Source organism: Sapajus apella, unplaced genomic scaffold, assembly GCF_009761245.1.
Source record: "Sapajus apella isolate SASKATOON/1434 unplaced genomic scaffold, GSC_monkey_1.0 scaffold4, whole genome shotgun sequence".
Taxonomy (NCBI): Eukaryota; Metazoa; Chordata; class Mammalia; order Primates; family Cebidae; genus Sapajus; species Sapajus apella.
Genome location: NW_022436944.1, coordinates 38,917,073 through 38,936,974, shown reverse-complemented (window position 1 = coordinate 38,936,974; position 19,902 = coordinate 38,917,073). Strand labels below are relative to the sequence as shown.

General features: G+C 36.0%; 1 non-coding gene across 1 annotated transcript; it reads left to right on the top strand.

Moving 5' to 3' along the window:
* Window positions 1-5,451: 5,451 nt before the first annotated feature.
* On the top strand, window positions 5,452-5,589 carry LOC116545120. Its single transcript, XR_004266197.1, has one exon. It is a non-coding gene; the product is annotated as a U4 spliceosomal RNA (small nuclear RNA).
* The last annotated feature ends 14,313 nt before the right edge of the window (window positions 5,590-19,902 follow it).

The window sequence follows — 19,902 nt, the reverse complement described above, 5'->3', positions numbered from 1 at the left end:
AGAATAATTGAGTGGGAGGCCATACTGCTGGCTGTTTCTGTTAGGTACTTTTTACCCACTCACCCCATACCTATGCCCATCTAGAGAATCTGGAAGATGCTCTTGTTCAGGAAGCCCTTGAGCAAAGGGTCATAGAAACAAGTGTGTTGGCCCATTTCTCTCTCAGATGGCAACACTCATGGAAAGGACTGCAATAGGAATTTCCCTGACTCTAGGGGGCACAGTCTCATAGTGGCAGAGGGAACAGATGTCAACCATAATAGGCATCAAGGCTAGTGGGGTAACCAGAATATTAGAGGTTTATTCTGACCTGCAGATACTTCTGTGTGTTCTTAATTAAATGTGAACTCAAAAGGATTAAAATTAATAAGTAACCACCCTTAAGTCTTCTCATAATTTATTTAATGAACAAACCAACAAAACACTCTGGGTCTGGGGAACAGAAGTCCAAATTGAGCCATCATCCTTGAGACCCACAGTCCTCCACCAGGTCCCAGACCTGAACTCCTGTATAGCCCCAGAGTCCCAGCTATGAAAGAATAGTGGGATCCTGGGAAGAGAAAGTCTACAGCTATACTAGTGGTGCTTATTTCTTGCTGTCTGTGTGCAATAAACACAGGTCCCAGGAAGGGACCCTTAAACATGTATCAAGGTAACTGTGTACTGAAAAAGGCAACATTTAGAGAGAGTTTTACTTAATTCTACCTCATGGTATATCTAATATGATCTTGAATATTTGCAAGACTTATTTTCTCAGATTTCCAGTATGTAGCTGGAATAGATGTTTCTATAAACCATCAGAGTTCCTTCTTTAGATTATTTGGTAAGTTGGGACTATTACAGAAAGAGACTAGTCAAACTGATGCTGCTCTATTTTCATCTCAAAGACGTAAATCAAAAGCCAGTGAGCATCAGTAAAGGGAGTATGGTAATCACAGCCTATGTAAAAGTCTTCATAAGGATACAGTGTCTTAGTCCATTTGAGCTGCTATGTCAAATACCATAAACTGGGTAGCTTATAAAAACAGAAATTTATTTCTCACAGTTCTGAAGGCAGGAAATTCAAGATTAAAACACCAGCAGGTTTGGTGTCTGGGGAAGGCCTGCTTTCTGGTTCAAAGATGACCCTTCTTGCTGTGTTCTCATATGCTGGAAGGAGCAGGATGGCTCCTAGGGCTCGAATCCCATGAAGGCTCTGCCTACCAGAGCTAATCACTTTCCAAAGGTCCCCATCTCCTAATTCCATCCCATTGTTGATTAAGTTTCTATGTATGAATTTGGAAAGATACAAATATTCAAAACATGGCATATGGGAAGCCTACCATTCACATATAAATCACTACAACTAAAGGTGGAGTTAGAGCATTGATGATAAATGAGGTGCATCTTCAGGTACCTTGGCATGGCATAGTGATCAAAAGCATAAACTCCAGCACCAGACTACTTGAGGTGAGCCCAGCTCTGCCACTTACTAGCTGTGTAACTATGGCCGTCACTTGATCTCTATATGTGTAAATTTCTCCCTGTATAAAATGGAGATGGTAATAATAATTTCCAATAAATAGGATTATAATGAGGAATGTATGAGTTAACAAAACTTTATTTAACAAATTAAATAAAGCCCTTGGACAGTATCTAGAACATAAATGCTCTATAAGTTGCTATATAAAATCAAAGAAATTCAGAACTATGGCTTGATTTGCTTTTATTTATTCATGACTATATTTGTCCTGTAGATCACTGTGTCAGGGATTTAAATTGGTTCGCATGGACTATATTTGATATGTTCATCTAGACAATGAATCTTTTCAGTTAAGGCTTCCATAATGAAGTACCACAAATTGGCTGGCATAAAATAAAATACGTTTATTCTCTGACAGTTCTGGAGTCCAGAAGTTCAAAATCAGGGGGTTAGTAGGGCCATGATCCTCCTGAGACTTTTAAGGAATCCTTCCTTGCCTTTTCCTAGCTCCTGGTTGTTTGTTGGCAGTATTTGGCATTTCCTGGCTTGTAGATGCATGGCTCCAATCCTCTGTCTTCATATGGCGTTCTCCCTGTGTCTCTTCTCCTATAAGTATACCTGCCGTATTGGATTAGGGCCCTATCATGCTCCAGTATGACCTATGACCTATTTTAAACTTATGTTTGCAGCAAACCTATTTCCAAATAAGGTCACCTTCTGAGGTACAGGAGTCAGGACTTCAACATATCTCTTTTGCAGAGACACAACTGAACCCATAATAATATTTTTAAATGAATTTTAATAACTTTAGATAGCCATATGTTCTTGATTTTGCCACAGATCCCACCACTCCATATTGTCTCACACCTAGCTTGCCTGATTTATTCACATGACTTGCTTTCCATTTGCTCTACACCATGAATATTAACAGACAATTGGATCAGAAAAGGGAGAAACAGCTTTATTAAAATGTCATATTCAAAACTGGATTATATTTCACATACCTAGAAATTTCCATGCATCTACACTTGAATGCTGTAGAGAATACCAGATTTCAAACATTTTCTTTTTAAGAGCATGGGCTTTAGAGTCTAATTGGGGTCAGAATGCAGCTCCACTACTCACAAGCAATGAGTCTAAACTGAGCTTGTTTAGTCATCTACAAAATGAAGGAATTAACATCAATCATATAGAATTGATTTACAAAATGAAGAAAATAACATCCATCAAGGTGAAGCATTATAATTCTTGGAACTTAGTAGGTTCTCAAAATGGTAGCACAGCAATAGCAGCAGTAGGAGTAATAAGAATGGCAGTTATTCTTAAGTAGGTATTATTATCAACATGGGCAAAGTATTACTTTAACCATGCATTCTGTTTCTTAATTATATTTATTGCTTATATATTCTTATTCATCTTTTTTGCTGATTGCATGTTTAATTTTACATCTTTTTCTAAGAAGGCAAGTCCTTAATACTTAGCCATCCTTGTACCACAGGGTCTCTCACCTGCTGTTGGCACAGATTAACCCTGTCTGTGCCCAGTGACATCAGTACACCACTTGAAATTAATTTCATATATTTTTATATTCAGCTATATCTTCTGCATGCTTTTAGCATTCAGACTTCATGTATCCTTGGGTCTATGTTTGCATTATTTGTTCACCCATAGAGAAGAAAGCCAAAGAAAGATTAATTCATAAAAAATGAATGATTGTTGAAACTCTTCAAAGCCTTGATTTACTGCATAATTAGTAGACAACACTAGAAAACAGAATATCTTTCTGACTGTGAATTAAGTAAGTTGATTAATTCATTAATTACGTATGATAACTCCATAGATAACATAATTGTACCACTGGTTAACAAAATACAGCAAAAGAATCAAGCATGTTTTCAACATGGTCAAAAATTTAATTTACAATATTGGATATCTCTCTTAGAATCCTCATTAAAGATCTCAGAAGAGCCATGTATAGTCTAAACACATTTCTGGAAGGAGAGTTGTATTACTTACAAAGTATGCTCCAATTAACAACAATCCTTTTTTCTCCCAGAATTTCATCTCAACAAGAAATCACCCATTCATTCACTCATTGAACAAATGTTACTGAGCATACAGGATACAACAGTGAAAAATTCAGACAAAAATCTCATCTGTCATGGAGCATACATTTGAGCACTGTTCTGTTCACTGTGGTAGCCGCTAAGCACATGTGACTGTTTAACCTTCAAATTATTTAAAACTAAAAATTCAGCTCCTCATTTGGACTAAGTAAATTTCACATGATCAGTAACCATATGTGGCTAGTAGTTATCATATTCGACAGCACAGAAGAACATTTCCAACATTGCAGGAAGTTCTCTCAAACAGCATTATTCTAGAGAGTGGAGATAGAGAAAAAAAATTAATTAAGAAGATACTTTTAGACCATGATAAAAACTCTGACAGAAACAAAGAGGGAAATGTGATAGAGACCATTTGGGGACTGGGATAGACATCTCTAATGAGAACACATTTTAACTAAAACTTAAAGAATTCAACTATGTGAAAAGCTGTCAAAGCAAAGGATCAGCACATGCAAAGGCTTCAGGGCATGAATGAACCAGATGTATTTGAGGAAAAGAAAAGGGGTCAATGTGAAATGTAAATGCAAGGAAGAAATAGAGTTGAGTACAGAATCTTTTGAAAATAGAGCTGAGTACAGAAACTTTTCAGAAATAGGTCCAGAAGCTGCAATGGAACAGGGTCTCTAGAGAGGACTTCTTTAATAATGGGAGAAAGAAGAGCACGCTTGCATGCTTAGGAAGCTGATGCAGTAGACAGGGAAACAATGATGGATCTAGGAAAAAGAGGGAAAGATCTTAAGAAAGTAACACTGTAGACATACAGAGCATAAATAAAAAGGGTTTGTCGTCTATTGTGCTAGAAAAAAAAGCAGAAAATGTGGGTGGAGATGCAGATACGTTTGTAGATCAAGCGGTTGGATTGGAAGATAAGAGAGTTCTGGTAATACTGTTTGTGGCTTCACAACAAAGTTGTTTTAAAAAATTCTTGAAGCCACAGTTATAAGATGCAATGTAGTAAGTCATTTTTCATCATCTTGGGCTGAGAAGAAACCATCTCAGTGTCCTCTGAGGTCATTAGCTGAAGACTCTACTAGATAGAACTTTGGAGTTAGACCTGGTATCAAATCTTGACTTCATCAGTTATGATGTATGTGCCTTTGAGCAAGTTATTTAAATTCTCCCAGCCTCTGCCTCTTCATATGTAAAATTGCAATTATCACATATTTAGCCCATTAAGTTTCTGGATAATATATAATAAGCAACATACATATAAAGTATATTTGAAAAGACAAGCAAAGAAAATACAAAAGCAGCAATCAGAGATTGAAGAATAGGAGGGGCACACTATTATTAATATCTAGGGAGGAGAGAATTTCTAGAATAGACAGTGGTCCATAGACTCACAGGATACAAAATAATGAAAGAAGATTCAAGCTGAGGGAAGGTTGCTGCATTGACTCATGAAAATGCCACTGATAATCATCAGCATAATAGTTTGTGTGAAAAGGTAGTCACCAAAATCAGAATGTATGGGTTTTTTATATAAGTAAGCAGTGAGGAAACAGGCAGATACTATAGAGTTTGAGTGGTTAAGTAAGGAGAAATAGATACTATTAATAGTAATACAAGAGCAAAGCTGGAACAAGAGAAAGCCCCCTTCTGGTATGAAGGAAATGGAGCTGTGCTTTATGCAGACAAGGAGGGGTTATGCTAAGGGTGGGAAGATGCAGGAGAAAGTGCCCGTGTTAACAAAGAGCAAAGTACGTCAAGGACTCCCTAGAGCTGGGACTTTGGAAAAGGAAATGAATTTCTGTTCTTATAGACAGAAAAAAAGGAGAGGATGAAAGCTGAAGGAACCAGACTGGTATGACCCCTAAGTAGAGAAGAAGCAAAAGAGTAGAATACCAAATGAAAGCTTTCAGCTTTGCACAGTGGCAGTATCACAGCCAATGAGCTTTATCTGAGGCGCAATTATTGCTAATTGAAAACTTTTCCCAATACCCCGTCATGACGACTTGAAATATAGTCAGCATTGGCAATTTTTGGTCTCTACGGAGACTGAATTAAAAAAAGAAAGAATACCAAATGAAAATCAGAGTTACTAGGAAATCAGAAAAACGAACAGGTTTAAGAGCATCAGATTTGGGTAGACTGAGAAGTCTTCAAAATTAGGATTTACCTGTCTGGAAGATGGACTTTCCCAATAGCCTAATAGGAGTCACCCTTCTTGGCTTCCAAGACACAAAAATGGCAATTTTTAAAAAAGTATTATTCTTTTGTCATGATCTGTTATCAAATAGATTCCATTAGAGTAGATCAGGTCTCTCCTTCCTGGATTGCAAATGAGTTTCTGATCCATCATTACAAGCTACCTCTCCGTTCATTCTGTCACTCTGATTGAGATTTCCTTAGATAGTCCCAAACCCTTGAGTCACAAACTTGTAGATACTCTTACAGTTGGCTAATCAAATGTACCATGAGTGGAACTTATTCATTGACTTTTTAATAGAAAACCTTAGTCTGTTGCTTCTATAAAGATCGTTAACAGGACATAGCTAAAAATCAACCAATTCACAGATTGGTGTAACAGGTGCTCCTACTGGAATAAACTGCTCATCAGAGTCCTCATCTTATTCTCTCTCTCTCTTTCTCTCTCCATTGTCTGTACCCAACAGAAGGCCTGAGCTGTACAATGGAAATGATCATAAGACAAGTGCTCTCCACCATGGCCTCCAAGCACATATACAATTTCATTAATCAGCTGGTATTCCTAAAACTTCCGGGCTGTTAAAAGAGTCTATTTATGAAATATCTGGCTACAGCGTATAATAAACAATGCCAGAGTGAACTGAAAACTGACTAATTTAATAAGCAATTCCTTTCCCCTACACTGTTTAAATTTACATAATCAACTGGCTATAATATTTAGCATACTTTTAATGTTTCTCATTTGTTTACACTACAATTCTGTGCTTCAGACTTCTCTCCATTCACCAAAATATTGATTGGTCTACTAAAGGTACAGAACAGCAAATATTCCACTGGTAATCATTACGTGAATATGAAGGAAGTGAGAAGTGGAGCTACTGTATTTTTCTTGTTAATTACAAACCTAATATTCTATTAAAATGTATGAGATGACAAAATCTCAACAAACTCTTTAAAGCTATTACTAGCAGATAAAGTATTCTATCAAAGTATTAATATTAGCATCATTAAAATAGTTTTATCAAGTGTGCGTTTATCTCCAGATTGGAAACAATAGCAGCCTGAAGGCGAGAAATGCCCTTGAGTATTGTGGTATGAAAACCAACAGCAGTTTTAGAGTCACATAAAATCTTCTGTGGCTTCACAACTAAAGAAAAAAAAATATTGAAGCCACAGTTATAAGATGTAATAGAGTAAATGAGTCTATTTTTCATCACCTTGGGCTCTGAGAAGAAAACATGGCAGAGTTATATCGATAAGGGAAGAGCTCAGATATTAAAATACATTAACTTTACTTTAATTGATTTAAACAGATCCAGAGCTTTCTTAATGCACATGATGTTATTTCTGCATTAGTGGACAACATAGATCTGCGTTAGATTGCAAAGCTCCATCTCTATCTCTGTCTGTATGGAGAGTAAAACCTCTCAATTTTTTAGTCTCTCTTAAAAAACAAAACAACACAGGAAACCATACATATTTATTAGCTCTAGCTAAATAATTTCTTTCTTTATCTTCTCCTTGAAATGCCTTTTGGTAACATCAATACAGTGTTCTCCTATAGCTCAGAAAGCTATAATCAGGGAACAATAACGATAGACAAAGTTTCTTCTATACACCATAAGAATAAAACCTTTTCTTAGAGCTCTCCAAATCTCTAACTGCAATAGTTTATCTCATCAGTTTCTTCCTCTCTATTATTCTCTTTGTTTCTTAGCACAGTTTGAAAAATGTCAGATGAATTACTGAAGGGTAGAACCAACTAGGAAGTCTCACCAGACATGACATCCAATCTCACATTCACAGATGAGGAAACTGAAGGTCAAAGAAGGAAAGTGACATCACAGAGCTTCTTTATGACATAAACCCTTGATCTCCTTTATGTTATTTGACATATTTGTATGGGGTTCAAAACAGAAGGTGAAAAGTTAAGTATAGGCTTCCATTTCAACTCACTCCTTTTGAATTCACAACATTTTAATTTTTGGTCAAAAATCTATAACAATCCTTTGTTCTGATAGGAGAAGAATGTGAGAAATGCGTAGATGTTTATCTAGCAGTCAAATTAAATGATGAAGCTTCCTTTTTGTTTTTGGTTCATAGAAAATATTTTCTTCTAGAGACTCTGCAGACTGCAGTCCTGCTTTTAATCTTGGGTTTACTAAAACACCAATCAGGGCCATAAAAAGTTAGAAACATATGTTGATTCTCAGGAAGGTAAAGTCCAAGGTGATGTACAAAGACGCTGCCACCACCCTCACTTTCAACATCCCACTGCACATACAAAGATCAGCAAATGAAGGAAGAATCCATGTTAGCACACTCTGCAGAAGCCAAAACTCTGTATTTCTTTAATAATCCTAAAACAAATGCTATTGAATGGACTGATTCAAGTGCTTTGTTTATTTTATGGAAATATTTCCAAAGAAAGCCTTTCTATGTGGTGCCTTGAAAAGGCTTTTATAAAAGTATGTTAATTATATGCTGCAAGTTGAAAGTATCATTGAGCAAGAGTACTTGCTGGATAAAATACCAATATACTATCACATAGATCTACTAATTTAGGCTAGTCCTGATCCTAGATTTCCAGCTGGGATCTGGAATTATTTAGCAATTATTTAGCTGAGCATAAATATTTAGAGACAGCTTTTGCTAACAAATCTTGCCTCTAGGAGCCAGGCCCATAACAATATTCTTGGCACTAGCTTTCCACACATAAATCAAAGATCTAACTTCACACCTTCTCTATTTCATTTTTACTATTTTGTGTAGTACCAGCACTCCTTTTTAAATTTCTGGTCTCTTTTTGCAGTATCCTGTAGAACAGAAATCTGGCTGACCTCATGGGGCCTGTACTGACAGTCTGAAAAGTTGCTCAAGAGAAACACGTTGGGTTCTTTTTGAATATTCCGTTTTGGATTTCTAAAGTTTACGAGAGTTTGGGATTTCCTGGGCCTGGGATCTCACTTTTATAAAATGTGCTCCTATTAAGCATTCTCTCTTTCTTTTTTGTGTGCATGTCTCTGCACACATGTGCACAAGCGTGTGCCCCGATCCATGACATGTAAGGCTATGAAAAGCACCAGGATATTTCTCAACCTGCAGAAGATTCCCCTGCTTTGAATAACTGACCAACTGTTAACACGAAATCAAGTGTTCAAAGAAAGATATGCCCTTTGGTGCAGCGGGGTAGATTCTCCTATATCATGTGGTCTTTGAACACTATGACTCCTATTAACTTTTATCCTTTGAAAATGTAATTCCTCTTAGGAAATGAGCAGTTTGCTGATTTTCCAACTCTCTGCTGAAATTTAATTGGGAGCGTCATTGACAGTAGCACTCCAGCTGAGTTCTCTATATATGGTAAATAAATCATGTGAACAACAGTACCCAATTTCACATTAATTGTTTGGAAATCTCCACAACATCAAACATTTTGTTACAAGTCTAGAAAGAAATAAGTGTGGCTCTTTTGTTGTTGTCGCCGTTGTTTTGCTTCGGAGTGATTTGTTCTAAATACAGCTTAACAGGCAGATGACTGGTTTGTGACTAGAGTATCTTTTCTGAGATGAAAAAGCAATACAAATGCTTCCCAAAAGGATGCCAACCAGGCTCTGAACAACACAGGGACTATGGAATGGGTGCACCTGGGGAAATCCTTATCACAAATTGGATTGACAGGGAGGACCCAGTGCCTTTCCCAGCACACGTGCCTCTGAAAAGCTGAAAGGGAATCACAATGCTTTAGGAACGAGATCTGGGAATTGTCTAAATATGAGAGCTTCAAATTGCTCAGGCATTAAGAGAATAAAAACATGAAATGCAAATATTGCAGGAATAAAGGGGAGAAGATATGGCACAAAACTCATAATCATTGAGAAATGGGAGCAGAAACTGAAGCCATACTCCAGGGTTGGATTTAGGGAGATCGCTTGTTCCTTGTGAAGGGCATCCTTCACTTGCTTTCATCCCTCCTTTCACAGCTGACTTCTGCATACCATGCCTGAAGAGAAAGGGAAAATGGGGATTCCTTCAGAATTCAGCTGAGCATAACAGAGAAAAATCTGTTTAGACCTTTGTTGGTCAAGATCTTTCTCACTTGTGATGAAAATTACCAGACTACAAAATAGTTGTGAAAGCAAAGCTATAGCTATCTGCAAGAGTCACTACGAAAATTAGAAATTAAGGGCTCTGATTTTTCATGTGATGTCCTCTTGGCTCTTTTAAAAAGTTAGGATGCCAATGCCTCTATTATTGCAAGGGATTAAATAGTATAAAGTAAAACAATGAACATTATTCCACAAAACTTACCCAGAAATGTTGATATGTTGCCATATTTCTATATGGTTCCTTAAGCTCTAATTCCATTTCCATTTAGAGTCCACTTTGCAGGTAAGACCATGGCAAATTTTGCTCACATTTTTGTTTTTTTAAGATGGAATCCAAAATCCCTGCTTTAATGGGTTTCTATCCAATCAATCATGCTCGCCAAAATAAAACAATACACTTATTTTATTGTGATGAGCCCACTCATGTAAGCTATCAGCATGGGCATTGGCATGAAGGTATTGACTTTTAAAGTAATATGAATCCTCAGACATTATTTACAATGAAGACTTCTGGAAATAAGAATAACTGACCCCACTGAGGTAAAAGAATGGACTGAAAATCATAAAAGCAACTTTAAGCTGAAGGGCAGAAAGAGAAGCCTAGATTCTCCCAACATTACTTTTTCCACTCCATGCTCTCAAGGTTGAAGCATGCTTGAGATTTTGCATAGCTTGGTGCCAATGGAAACTTAAATGTTGGGGTATTAGCATGAAAGAAATTAATCCTGTTGACTCTTCTCAACAGAAAATAAGAGGAGCTTGTTCATAGAATGAACAACGTGAGATCATGGAGTTTCCCCAAAGTATTAGCTCCTATATTTTCTCTTCCTCCTCACTCAATATAGCATATTAAATAGTCTTAGGAGGGGCAAAATGTTCCTTTGACAGAGCTGTGGTTTACACATTTACGAGCATGAGAGAGCAGGAGGTAGGAGAATGGAATCAGGAGGTTAAACTCTGCCCAGGGTTTTTAGGAAGCATGAACTACCTCATTACCCTTTATTGAGACCTAGACTATTGCTCTCTAGAATGGAAGCAGCTCTAGCCCACTGTATGTATTGCTGATTTGACTTCGTTTCTTTATAATGGTATTATCTATAAATCCCACAGAACTCTTTCCAAGGGGCTCCTTCTGCACACAATGTACACAGTGCTTTCTGGGCTACCATGCTACATAGAAAAAAAGGAATATGCTATTCTTATTAAGAGTGAGGACTCTGCTACCTGTTATACCTGAATTGGCTCTTGAATAAGTTGTTGAAGTTTTCTAAACCTCAGTTGCCTAATATGTAACATGGAGCTACTGGTATCTCCAGAGGTGATTAAAAATACTGAATGAGAAAGTATATGTAGCAAAATCTGAAAAAAATGCCTGTTTTATAATAAAGTTGCAATAATGTTTACTATTGGTGTTATTATTATTAAAAGATGCTCAATAATATTTCTGGAATAGTTTCATGACCAAACAGGGAACAACTGAAAGTGTTTTTCCTTAAAAGCTTAACTTATGTTTCCACCCGTGACTCCATAAACATTTGTATATCCCCTAAGATTCTAATGTTGTACACGCAGCTGGCCCTTAAGTGAGATGGGCTCCTACCCTGGAATTCTTTGTCTTTTTACCGGAAGCTAAAAATGTAAAGGCTCAGATAACGCTAGTGATCCCTGGAAGAGGAAAGCAAAAACAGTAATACTAATTAGTAGCTACCAGAGCTGTTCAGCATGGCAATAAGCTGTGAATTTATGGTTTTGTTAAGAGTCAGGATACATTTGAAATCTTTTATATAATCTTAGATATGAAAATACACACCATCTGGACCTCTTGCTGGTAGCCTTGAAATGTCTACATCTCACAGGAATCAAACCCATTTTACCTGCTAGGGAATAAAACACCTGTTTCACATATTACTTCACACTGGGTGATGAACATTTCCACTATCTCTAGCCAGAAAGAAAAAAATGAAACTGTGGCTTCACATTGTTTAGTAGATTTTAAAAAGCTAGCAGGGCTGGGGGCTGTTTTACTGTCTCATTGGAAGAAGACTCTGCAAATTGCCCCTGTAACAACCCCTAATAATTTGGGGGAGTTCTCTGCAGCCCTGGTTACTATCAATAAAATGCATTTTCCTCTCATTATAAATCTGCTTATGAAAACACTTAGTGAGATGAGCCAACTGCATCTTGGCTGCTGGTTGTATCTTGTAATGGATGGTCCCAAAGCGGATAGAGGGCTGTAATTCACTGGAGGAACTCTGCTGATGACATAAAATAGTTGAACAGTTTATGAATAGTCCTAGAATCTTGAAAGAGAATGAGGCTTTACATTCTTTCCTAGGACATCTATTGTTATTCTATAGATATCTTTCTGCAAACTTGGGGAAGTGGGGGCGGTGGCAGGGGAGCTTCCTTAGCATGTCTTTCCTTTTCATTTGCCATAAATCCTTTTGTTCCTCAGCTGAAACCAGACTTCCCTGGTAGGAAATCAGGTTGCTCTTTTTTCTTTAATATAATCACACTATTATTGTCTCTCTTGACAATGTCACAATAATTCCTTAATATTTTCAAATATCTAATCAGTGTTCAACTTTCCAGTTGTCTCATGATTTTTAAAGTTTGTTTGAGTCATGATCCAAATAAGATCTGTACATTACTATTTCCTTGAAATGTATTTCCTGCCATTTATTCCTTGCATAACCATTTGTCTTATAAAGTTTCCCATAGTCTGGATTTTGCTGATTGCATCCCTGTGGTGCCATTTAACATGTTCTCGTGTCCTCTGTATTTCTGTGTATTAAGATAAGATATAGTATATACAGTATATTCTGTATGTTAAACACTTGATTGAATTCAGGTTAATTTCTTTGGCAAGACAGTTTGGCAGTATTTCTTCTCCTACTAGGAGGCATGTATTATCTGGCAGCTTGTGTTCTTGTCTAATCACAGTCATTAATGATCAATATTGATATTCATTAGTTCATTCACTGAAGAAGCATTGCTATTTTAGTCCTATCACATCTTCCCATGTATTAACTGTAAAAAGAAGAAACTTTTTTGTGATCCACTTTTGGTTACTCAGTGAAGCATTTCATATAAGAAAGGGAGACAAAATACATTATTTTTCTCTTTCTATATCAATTACCTATTTTCTAAGGTATCATTATAAATTACCTATTTTCTAAGGTATCATTATAAACTCATGGATTTAAACATATTTGAAATGTTTCAATGAATTGAAGTTTTATACATTTTTATTTTTTTATTGAAGAGGAGATTTTTTGACATGGCTCTGGTGAACTTTTGTAACTTCCTTACCATCTGCTACAAGATATTGCAGACTCATTTTGTACATATGCTGCCTCAAACCTGGAGTCGACAATTTGTTAAAGGTGTCCAGGCTCCTCTTAGTGGGAAATGGTATTTGGATACTATCATCTGGACACTAGGATGAATCATTGTTACTGGGTCAGTCAGTTTCTATACTTTTTCAGTGGAAAAAGCTCAGTGATATATACCTATACCATTAATTAGTGGTAGTAATGCTTTCAATTCTAATTCAAGACCACAAACTTTTCATATAAGCTCTTCAATCTCAAATGTGTATCTCCTCTTTCCCTTGCCAAGAACCCAGTTCTCAACAACGACAACAGCAATGATAGAACTGGAATATCCCGTAATTATTCAGCTGCTTTATCACATGGTATATGCACAGCAGGGTCAGAATAGCAATATCTACTCTACCAATGATAATATGATTACTGAAAATGGTTTATGATTTTTAAATTTTATTTTTGTACAAAAGATACATCACATTAGAAATGTCAAATTACAGAGTTTTAATAGAAAATGGAATTGTTTCTTTCTGCTGTTATGCCACCAACTGCAAATGCATTAGATCCATTTGTTTCTTTTTATTTTCTTTCTTTCTTTTTTCTTTTTATCTGAGACAGAGTCTCTCTCTGTCATCCAGGCTGGAGTGCAGTGGCATGATCTTGGCTCACTGCAACCTCCGCCTCCTGGGTTCAAGCACTTCTCCTGCCTCAGCCTCCTGAGTAGCTGGGATTACAGGTGTGTGCCACCATGCCCAGCTAATTTTTTGTATTTTTAGTAGAGATGTGGTTTTACTGTGTTAACCAGGATGGTCTCGATTTCCTGACCTCATGATCCACCTTCCTTGGCCTCCCAAAGTGCTGGAATTGCAGGCATGAGCCACCGCGCCCAGCCTCATTTTTTTTTTTTTTTAGACAAGGTCTCAGTCTGTCAGCTAAGCTGGAATGCAGTGGCACCATATCAGTTTGATGAAACCTCTGTCTCCTGGGCTCAAGACATCCTTCCACCTCAGCCTCTCAAGTAGCTGGGACTACAGGCATGCACCACTATGCCTATATATATGTATATATACATTGTGTAGACACAGGGAGTTTACTATGTTGCACAGACTGGTCTCAACTCCTGAGTTCAAGCAATCAGCATGACTCGGCCTTGCAAAGTGCTGGGATTACAGGCATGAGCCACCGCATGTGGCCTCATTTTCTCTTTCTAAAAATTACTTCTTAAATTTTGATTTTATCTTATTGTGCAAAGTATTTACGTGATGTGAAAATCAAATCTACAAATAAGGCAAATTAAAGTCTGGCATCCATTTCTATCCTCTAGTCCCGCCCTCTTCCCGTAAACCACAGGTAATTTATAAAAATTACTTTCTCCAAAGATTATTATATAGTTTTTTAAAAACCAAATTATAGCTTAACTCTTCCATAGTTTATTTCTTAAATATAAGTAGATATATTTTATATCTATCTCTACATAGATATATCCTTTTAGATAAACAGTAGTTTGCTATATGAATTTTTTTCCACTTTGCTTTTTTGACTTGAGGTACAACTTGAAAATCTTGTAGTGGCATACAAAGGAATTTCTTATTTCTTTAATTGCATAATACCCCATTCTACAGCTACACTATAGTTTATTCAATCAGTCTCCTATTGTTAACTATTTGGGTTGTACAGTAATTTTACTTTAAATTATTTAAATAGGCTATTTATTTAAAATGCAGTTTTATTGGTTCTCATTATTGAACTGTCTGTGCATTGTGTGTAGCAAGCATTTTTCATATGTTGTATACAAGTGGAAAGGGTATTAGAAGTGTAACTGTGCTATTATTTCAACGAAGACCTCTTGACACCTAAAAAAAAAAATTTGGACCTTTGTTTTTAAAAATAGTTCTGAAATGAGTATCTTAGTGCGTATATTTTTTTCATAGTTATATCAGGTACCTAGCTGAACTAGATACCTAGAAATGAAGTCACTGGTTCAAAGAATAAATGGGCATTTACTCTTTACCCAGCAATTTTTGCCAAATTCCCTTCCCGTAGATATCATACTATTTTAGACTCCCAGAGACAATATAAGAGAGTAAGTCTCTGTTTTCATGGCCAGCATCTTCCTTGCTGGGTAGAGTAACAATTGGTATTTTACCTTATTCCCTTTATTTCAGGAACATGATAAAAGGGAAGTCATGTCTTTAAGTGACATTTGTGGAAAAAAATCTTTAAATATAGCAAAAATTGAGAGAGATTTATAATGATCTCTTGCTCTACTCCAGTTAGTCAAGAAGTAAAGTGTGAAACTTATACAAAAAAAGCTACCAACTTATGAAAATGGTCACATTCCTTATTCCTTTAATGTTTGTTGACTGAGTTATTTCTTCCTTTTAATTCTTTCTTCATTTGATTTTAAATGGTTTGGCCCCCTCTGTGTCCTGTTAATCATCAGAATGAGTTAGCGTTATGGCAGTTTAATTTCTCAATACTTTCTTACATAGTTAGTTATTTTTGTGTTTTCTTTAGGAAATATCTTTCTCTCTCTCTCATATTCTTTAAACCTTTTTTGTTGTTTTATTCCAATGGCTGTGAATTCAAATTCAGTCTTGAATATAAGTACTGTAACAGGTAGTGGCCATTTTTGTCCTGCTCCCGACTTCAGAGGAACATTCTCACCATTAAGAAAGGTATTTGCAGGCCGGGCGCGGTGGCTCAAGCCTGTAATCCCAGCACTTTGGGAGGCCGAGGCGGGTGGATCACGAGGTCAAGAGATCGAGACCATCCTGGTCAACATGGTGAAACCCCATCTCTACTAAAAATACAAAAAATTAGCTGGGCATGGTGGCGCTTGCCTGTAATCCCAGAGACTCAGAAGGCTGGGGCAGGAGAACTGCCTGAACCCGGGAGGCGGAGGTTGCGGTGAGCCGAGATCGTGCCATTGCACTCCAGCCTGCGTAACAAGAGCGAAACTCCGTCTCAAAAAAAAAAAAAAAAAAAAAAAAAAGAAAGGTATTTGCTTTATCTTCTGGTGATAACTTTTACAGGCTAAAATACATGTTTATTTCCAAGGGAATTTTAAAAATCATTATCAGATACCTAAATTCATCAAATGTCTATTTTGCCTATATCATGAAGATCATATGTATTTTTATTTAGTCTTCTTTTAAATGTTTTTTTTTTTTAATTTTTTTATTTTTTGGAGATTGGGTCTTGCTATGTTTCCCAGGCTGGTCTCAAACTCCTCAGCTGAAGTGATCCTCCCACCTGGGCCTCTCAGTGTTGGGATTACAGGCCTGAGCCACTGCATCTGGCCTTATTTAATCTTTTAATAGTATAACTTATATTTATAAATTTTTCTAACACACTGTCCTTATTTAAGTGTGATAAATCCAACTTAGTCATGACATATTGTCTCTTTTATTTGCTGCCCGAACCATTTTGTCCATATATTGTTTTAAAAGTTTGTATCTGCGTTCACGTATAATGATGTGAACGCAGATACAAACTTTTAAAACAATATATGGACAAAATGGTTCACAACACATATCATGATGTGAACACAGAGACAAATTTCTTATTCTCTCCTTTGTCTGGCTTTACTATTAGTCTTATAATATTCATAAATTGAATTAGAATTTTTTTTTTGTTTCCTATATTGTAGAAAGTTTTATAAGTTTAGAGTAATTTGGGTTTTTTGAAAGTTTTGTAGAACTCACTTAAAAAGCCATCTGGAACTGGTTTATTCTTTGTAGAAAATTTTAAGCTACGGATTAATTTTTTTAGAGTTTATAGAGTTATGCAAGCTTTGCAATTCTTGAGAAAGTTTAGTGTCTTAGTCGGTTTTGTGCTGCTATCACAGAATTCCACAGACTGCGTGATTCAAACTGAACAAAAATTTACTGGTTCATGATTCTGGAGGCTGGGAAGTCCAACACTGAGGTGCCAACATTTAACAAAGGGCATTCTTATCGCATCACCCCATGGCAGAAGGCAGAAGGGGAGAGTACACATAGAAAACGGGACCTAACTCCTCTTTCACAATAAACCTATTCCCATGATAACACCATTAGTCCATTCATGAGCGTGGAGCCCTCACAACCTAAATACATCGTAAAGGTCCCACCTCACAGTACCATTACGTTGAAAAATAAATTCTAATGCATTCTTTTCGGAGGGGCACATTCAAACCATAGTATCTGTAAATGACATTTTTCTCAGAATTTTTGCATATTTTCTATGGTTTAAATTTATTGCTACAATTGTTTATAATGTTGTCTTATTTTAAAAACATCTGCTGGATATGTTTTCTGCTTTTTAACATGATTTTTAGTGTCTTTTTTATTTATCATTTTTAGACAGATTTCTCTATTTGATTCTTGTTTTCAATGAACCAACTTTTGGCTTTCTGGCCTTTCTCTATTGTTTTCTGTTTTCTATTTTTAAATTTTTCTACTTTCTTTCTTTCTCATCTTGTTGAAATTTTCTCAGTCTTCTTAAGTTGGACACATTCATTTCCAGTCTTCCTTTCTTTCTTTCTTTTTTTTTTTTTTTTTTTTTTGACATAAGCATTTAACGGTACAGGTTTCACTCTGGGTACAACTTTGGCAAAATTCTACATTTTGATCTTAATATTTTCATTATTGTTTAGTTCTTGTGTTTTGTTATATTCCATACAAATACATCTTTGGCCACCTTTTCTGAACTTATGACATTTTGTTTCCAGATATATGTTTTTGTCTTTTTTATTGACTTCTAATGTAATTGGATTACAAAGAATGTGGTCTTTATAACAGTGATTCTTTGAAACTAGTTTAAAAAATTTATTTTTTAATGCAGTACATAGTGTTTTCATGTTATTTGAAAAGAATGTGTTTTCTTTTTTGTAATATTCCATAAATGTCCAGTATCACAAGTTTCTTAGTTTTGTCCTTGAAATAGTCTTGCTTTATTAAATTTGTGGACATTTGGAAGAAGTATATTAAAATGTTTTGCTATGATCATGGATATGTAATTTTCTCCCTGATTTCTATCAACTATTGATTTACTTATTTTGACATATTTTCATGATTCATAGACATTTAGATTTTTATGTTTTTCTGGCAAATTTCCCCTTTTAGTCTAAGATTGGATTCCTTCCCTGACAAAGCCCATATTCAATTATCATAGCGCCCTTTGTGGTAAGCAGAATTCCACAAACGTATCCCAAGATTTCCTGTCCCCTTGCTATACACATACTACATAATCCCTGGGACTATGATTTTGATGGCTTTTTCCCCATCATTATGTTGTGGCACTGTTAACCTTAAAAAAGGGAGATGACTAGAGTAGGCATAAAAGGCTCACATGAAATTTTATGCAGAGGTTTTTGCTGATCAGGGGCAGAAACAGAAGCCAGATAGATTTGAAGTATGAACAAAGATTGGATGCAAGAGGGGTCTCTGTTTCTGAGATGGCAAGGAGCCAGTAGGAAGACCTGATAGTAGCCTTTAAGAAGTGAATACAGTCCCTGGTTAACAGCTAGCAAGACAATGGAGACCTCAATTATACAGCACCAGGAAATATTTTCAGCCAACAACCAGAAGGTGTTTAAAGCCAATCACTTCCTCCTCAGGCCTCCAGGTAAGAATACAGCCTCCCAACACTTTGATATCAGCTTTTCGGGATCCTAAGCACAGAGTCTAGCCATGCTGTGCCAGAATTCTGACCCATGTCTGCTGTGAGATAATAAATTGGTGTTTTTTAAGCCCAAGTTGTGATAATTTTTTTACAGAGCAATAGAAAATGTATATAACTGCCTTACCCTTAAGAATGCTTTTCGTTTTAACATCTAGTTTGTTATGATTACAATTATAACAGTTCCCTTTTGTTAGTATTTTGAATGTTTTCTATCCCTCTGTTTATAGGCTTTCCATATTTTTATTTTTTGGATTTTGTCTTATAACAAGCATATACCAAACTGTGAAAATCCAAACTGAAAATCTCTGCGTTTAATTTAAGAATCTTGTCAAAATACAGTTGTTGCAATTACTAATGTGTTTACATTTGAATCTACCATGTTTTCTTCTGTGGTTTTTGTCTTCTATGCTTTCTTCTACTTTCTTGCATTTAAAAAATTGGCATTTTCTTTTTTATTGAATGTTTCCCTTTTTGTTAGTTTGGAAGTTATACAGTCTAACTGTATTTTAGTATTTACACTTGAAATTTTACAATGCATATTTAATAAAAATATGGGACTTCTGTGAACTTACATGTCATTTTTGTCCCTGGAACCATTAAAATTTTCCTATAATATTTAAATTTACTAAACATGTAACTAAAGTGAGAAATTTCCCAGTAACTCTTTGCCTTCTCACTTCACCTTCCCTGAAAAAAAGAGGGAGAATATCTTCCTATTCTTCCCACCTTTGCCCTGTCTGTGCTGATATCATCTATATACAACAGGATTCAGATTCCATAACTCCTGCAACTTTTGACAAGTTACCTGTTCTGAGTTTTAGTTACCAATCTATAAAGTGGGGATAGCAAAACCAAGCTTATTGGCGTTTTTGAGAGAAATAAATTAGACAATATAGATATAGCAGGTAAATGACTAATGCTCAATAAAATCATTATTTTATTCATTAAATATATTGATTTTATTTTTTATATCATAACTTCGTTTGATTAGTAACTCCCCTCTTCTCAAGGACATGCATATCTTTATGTATGTCCATGTTCACATTATATCCCATTTT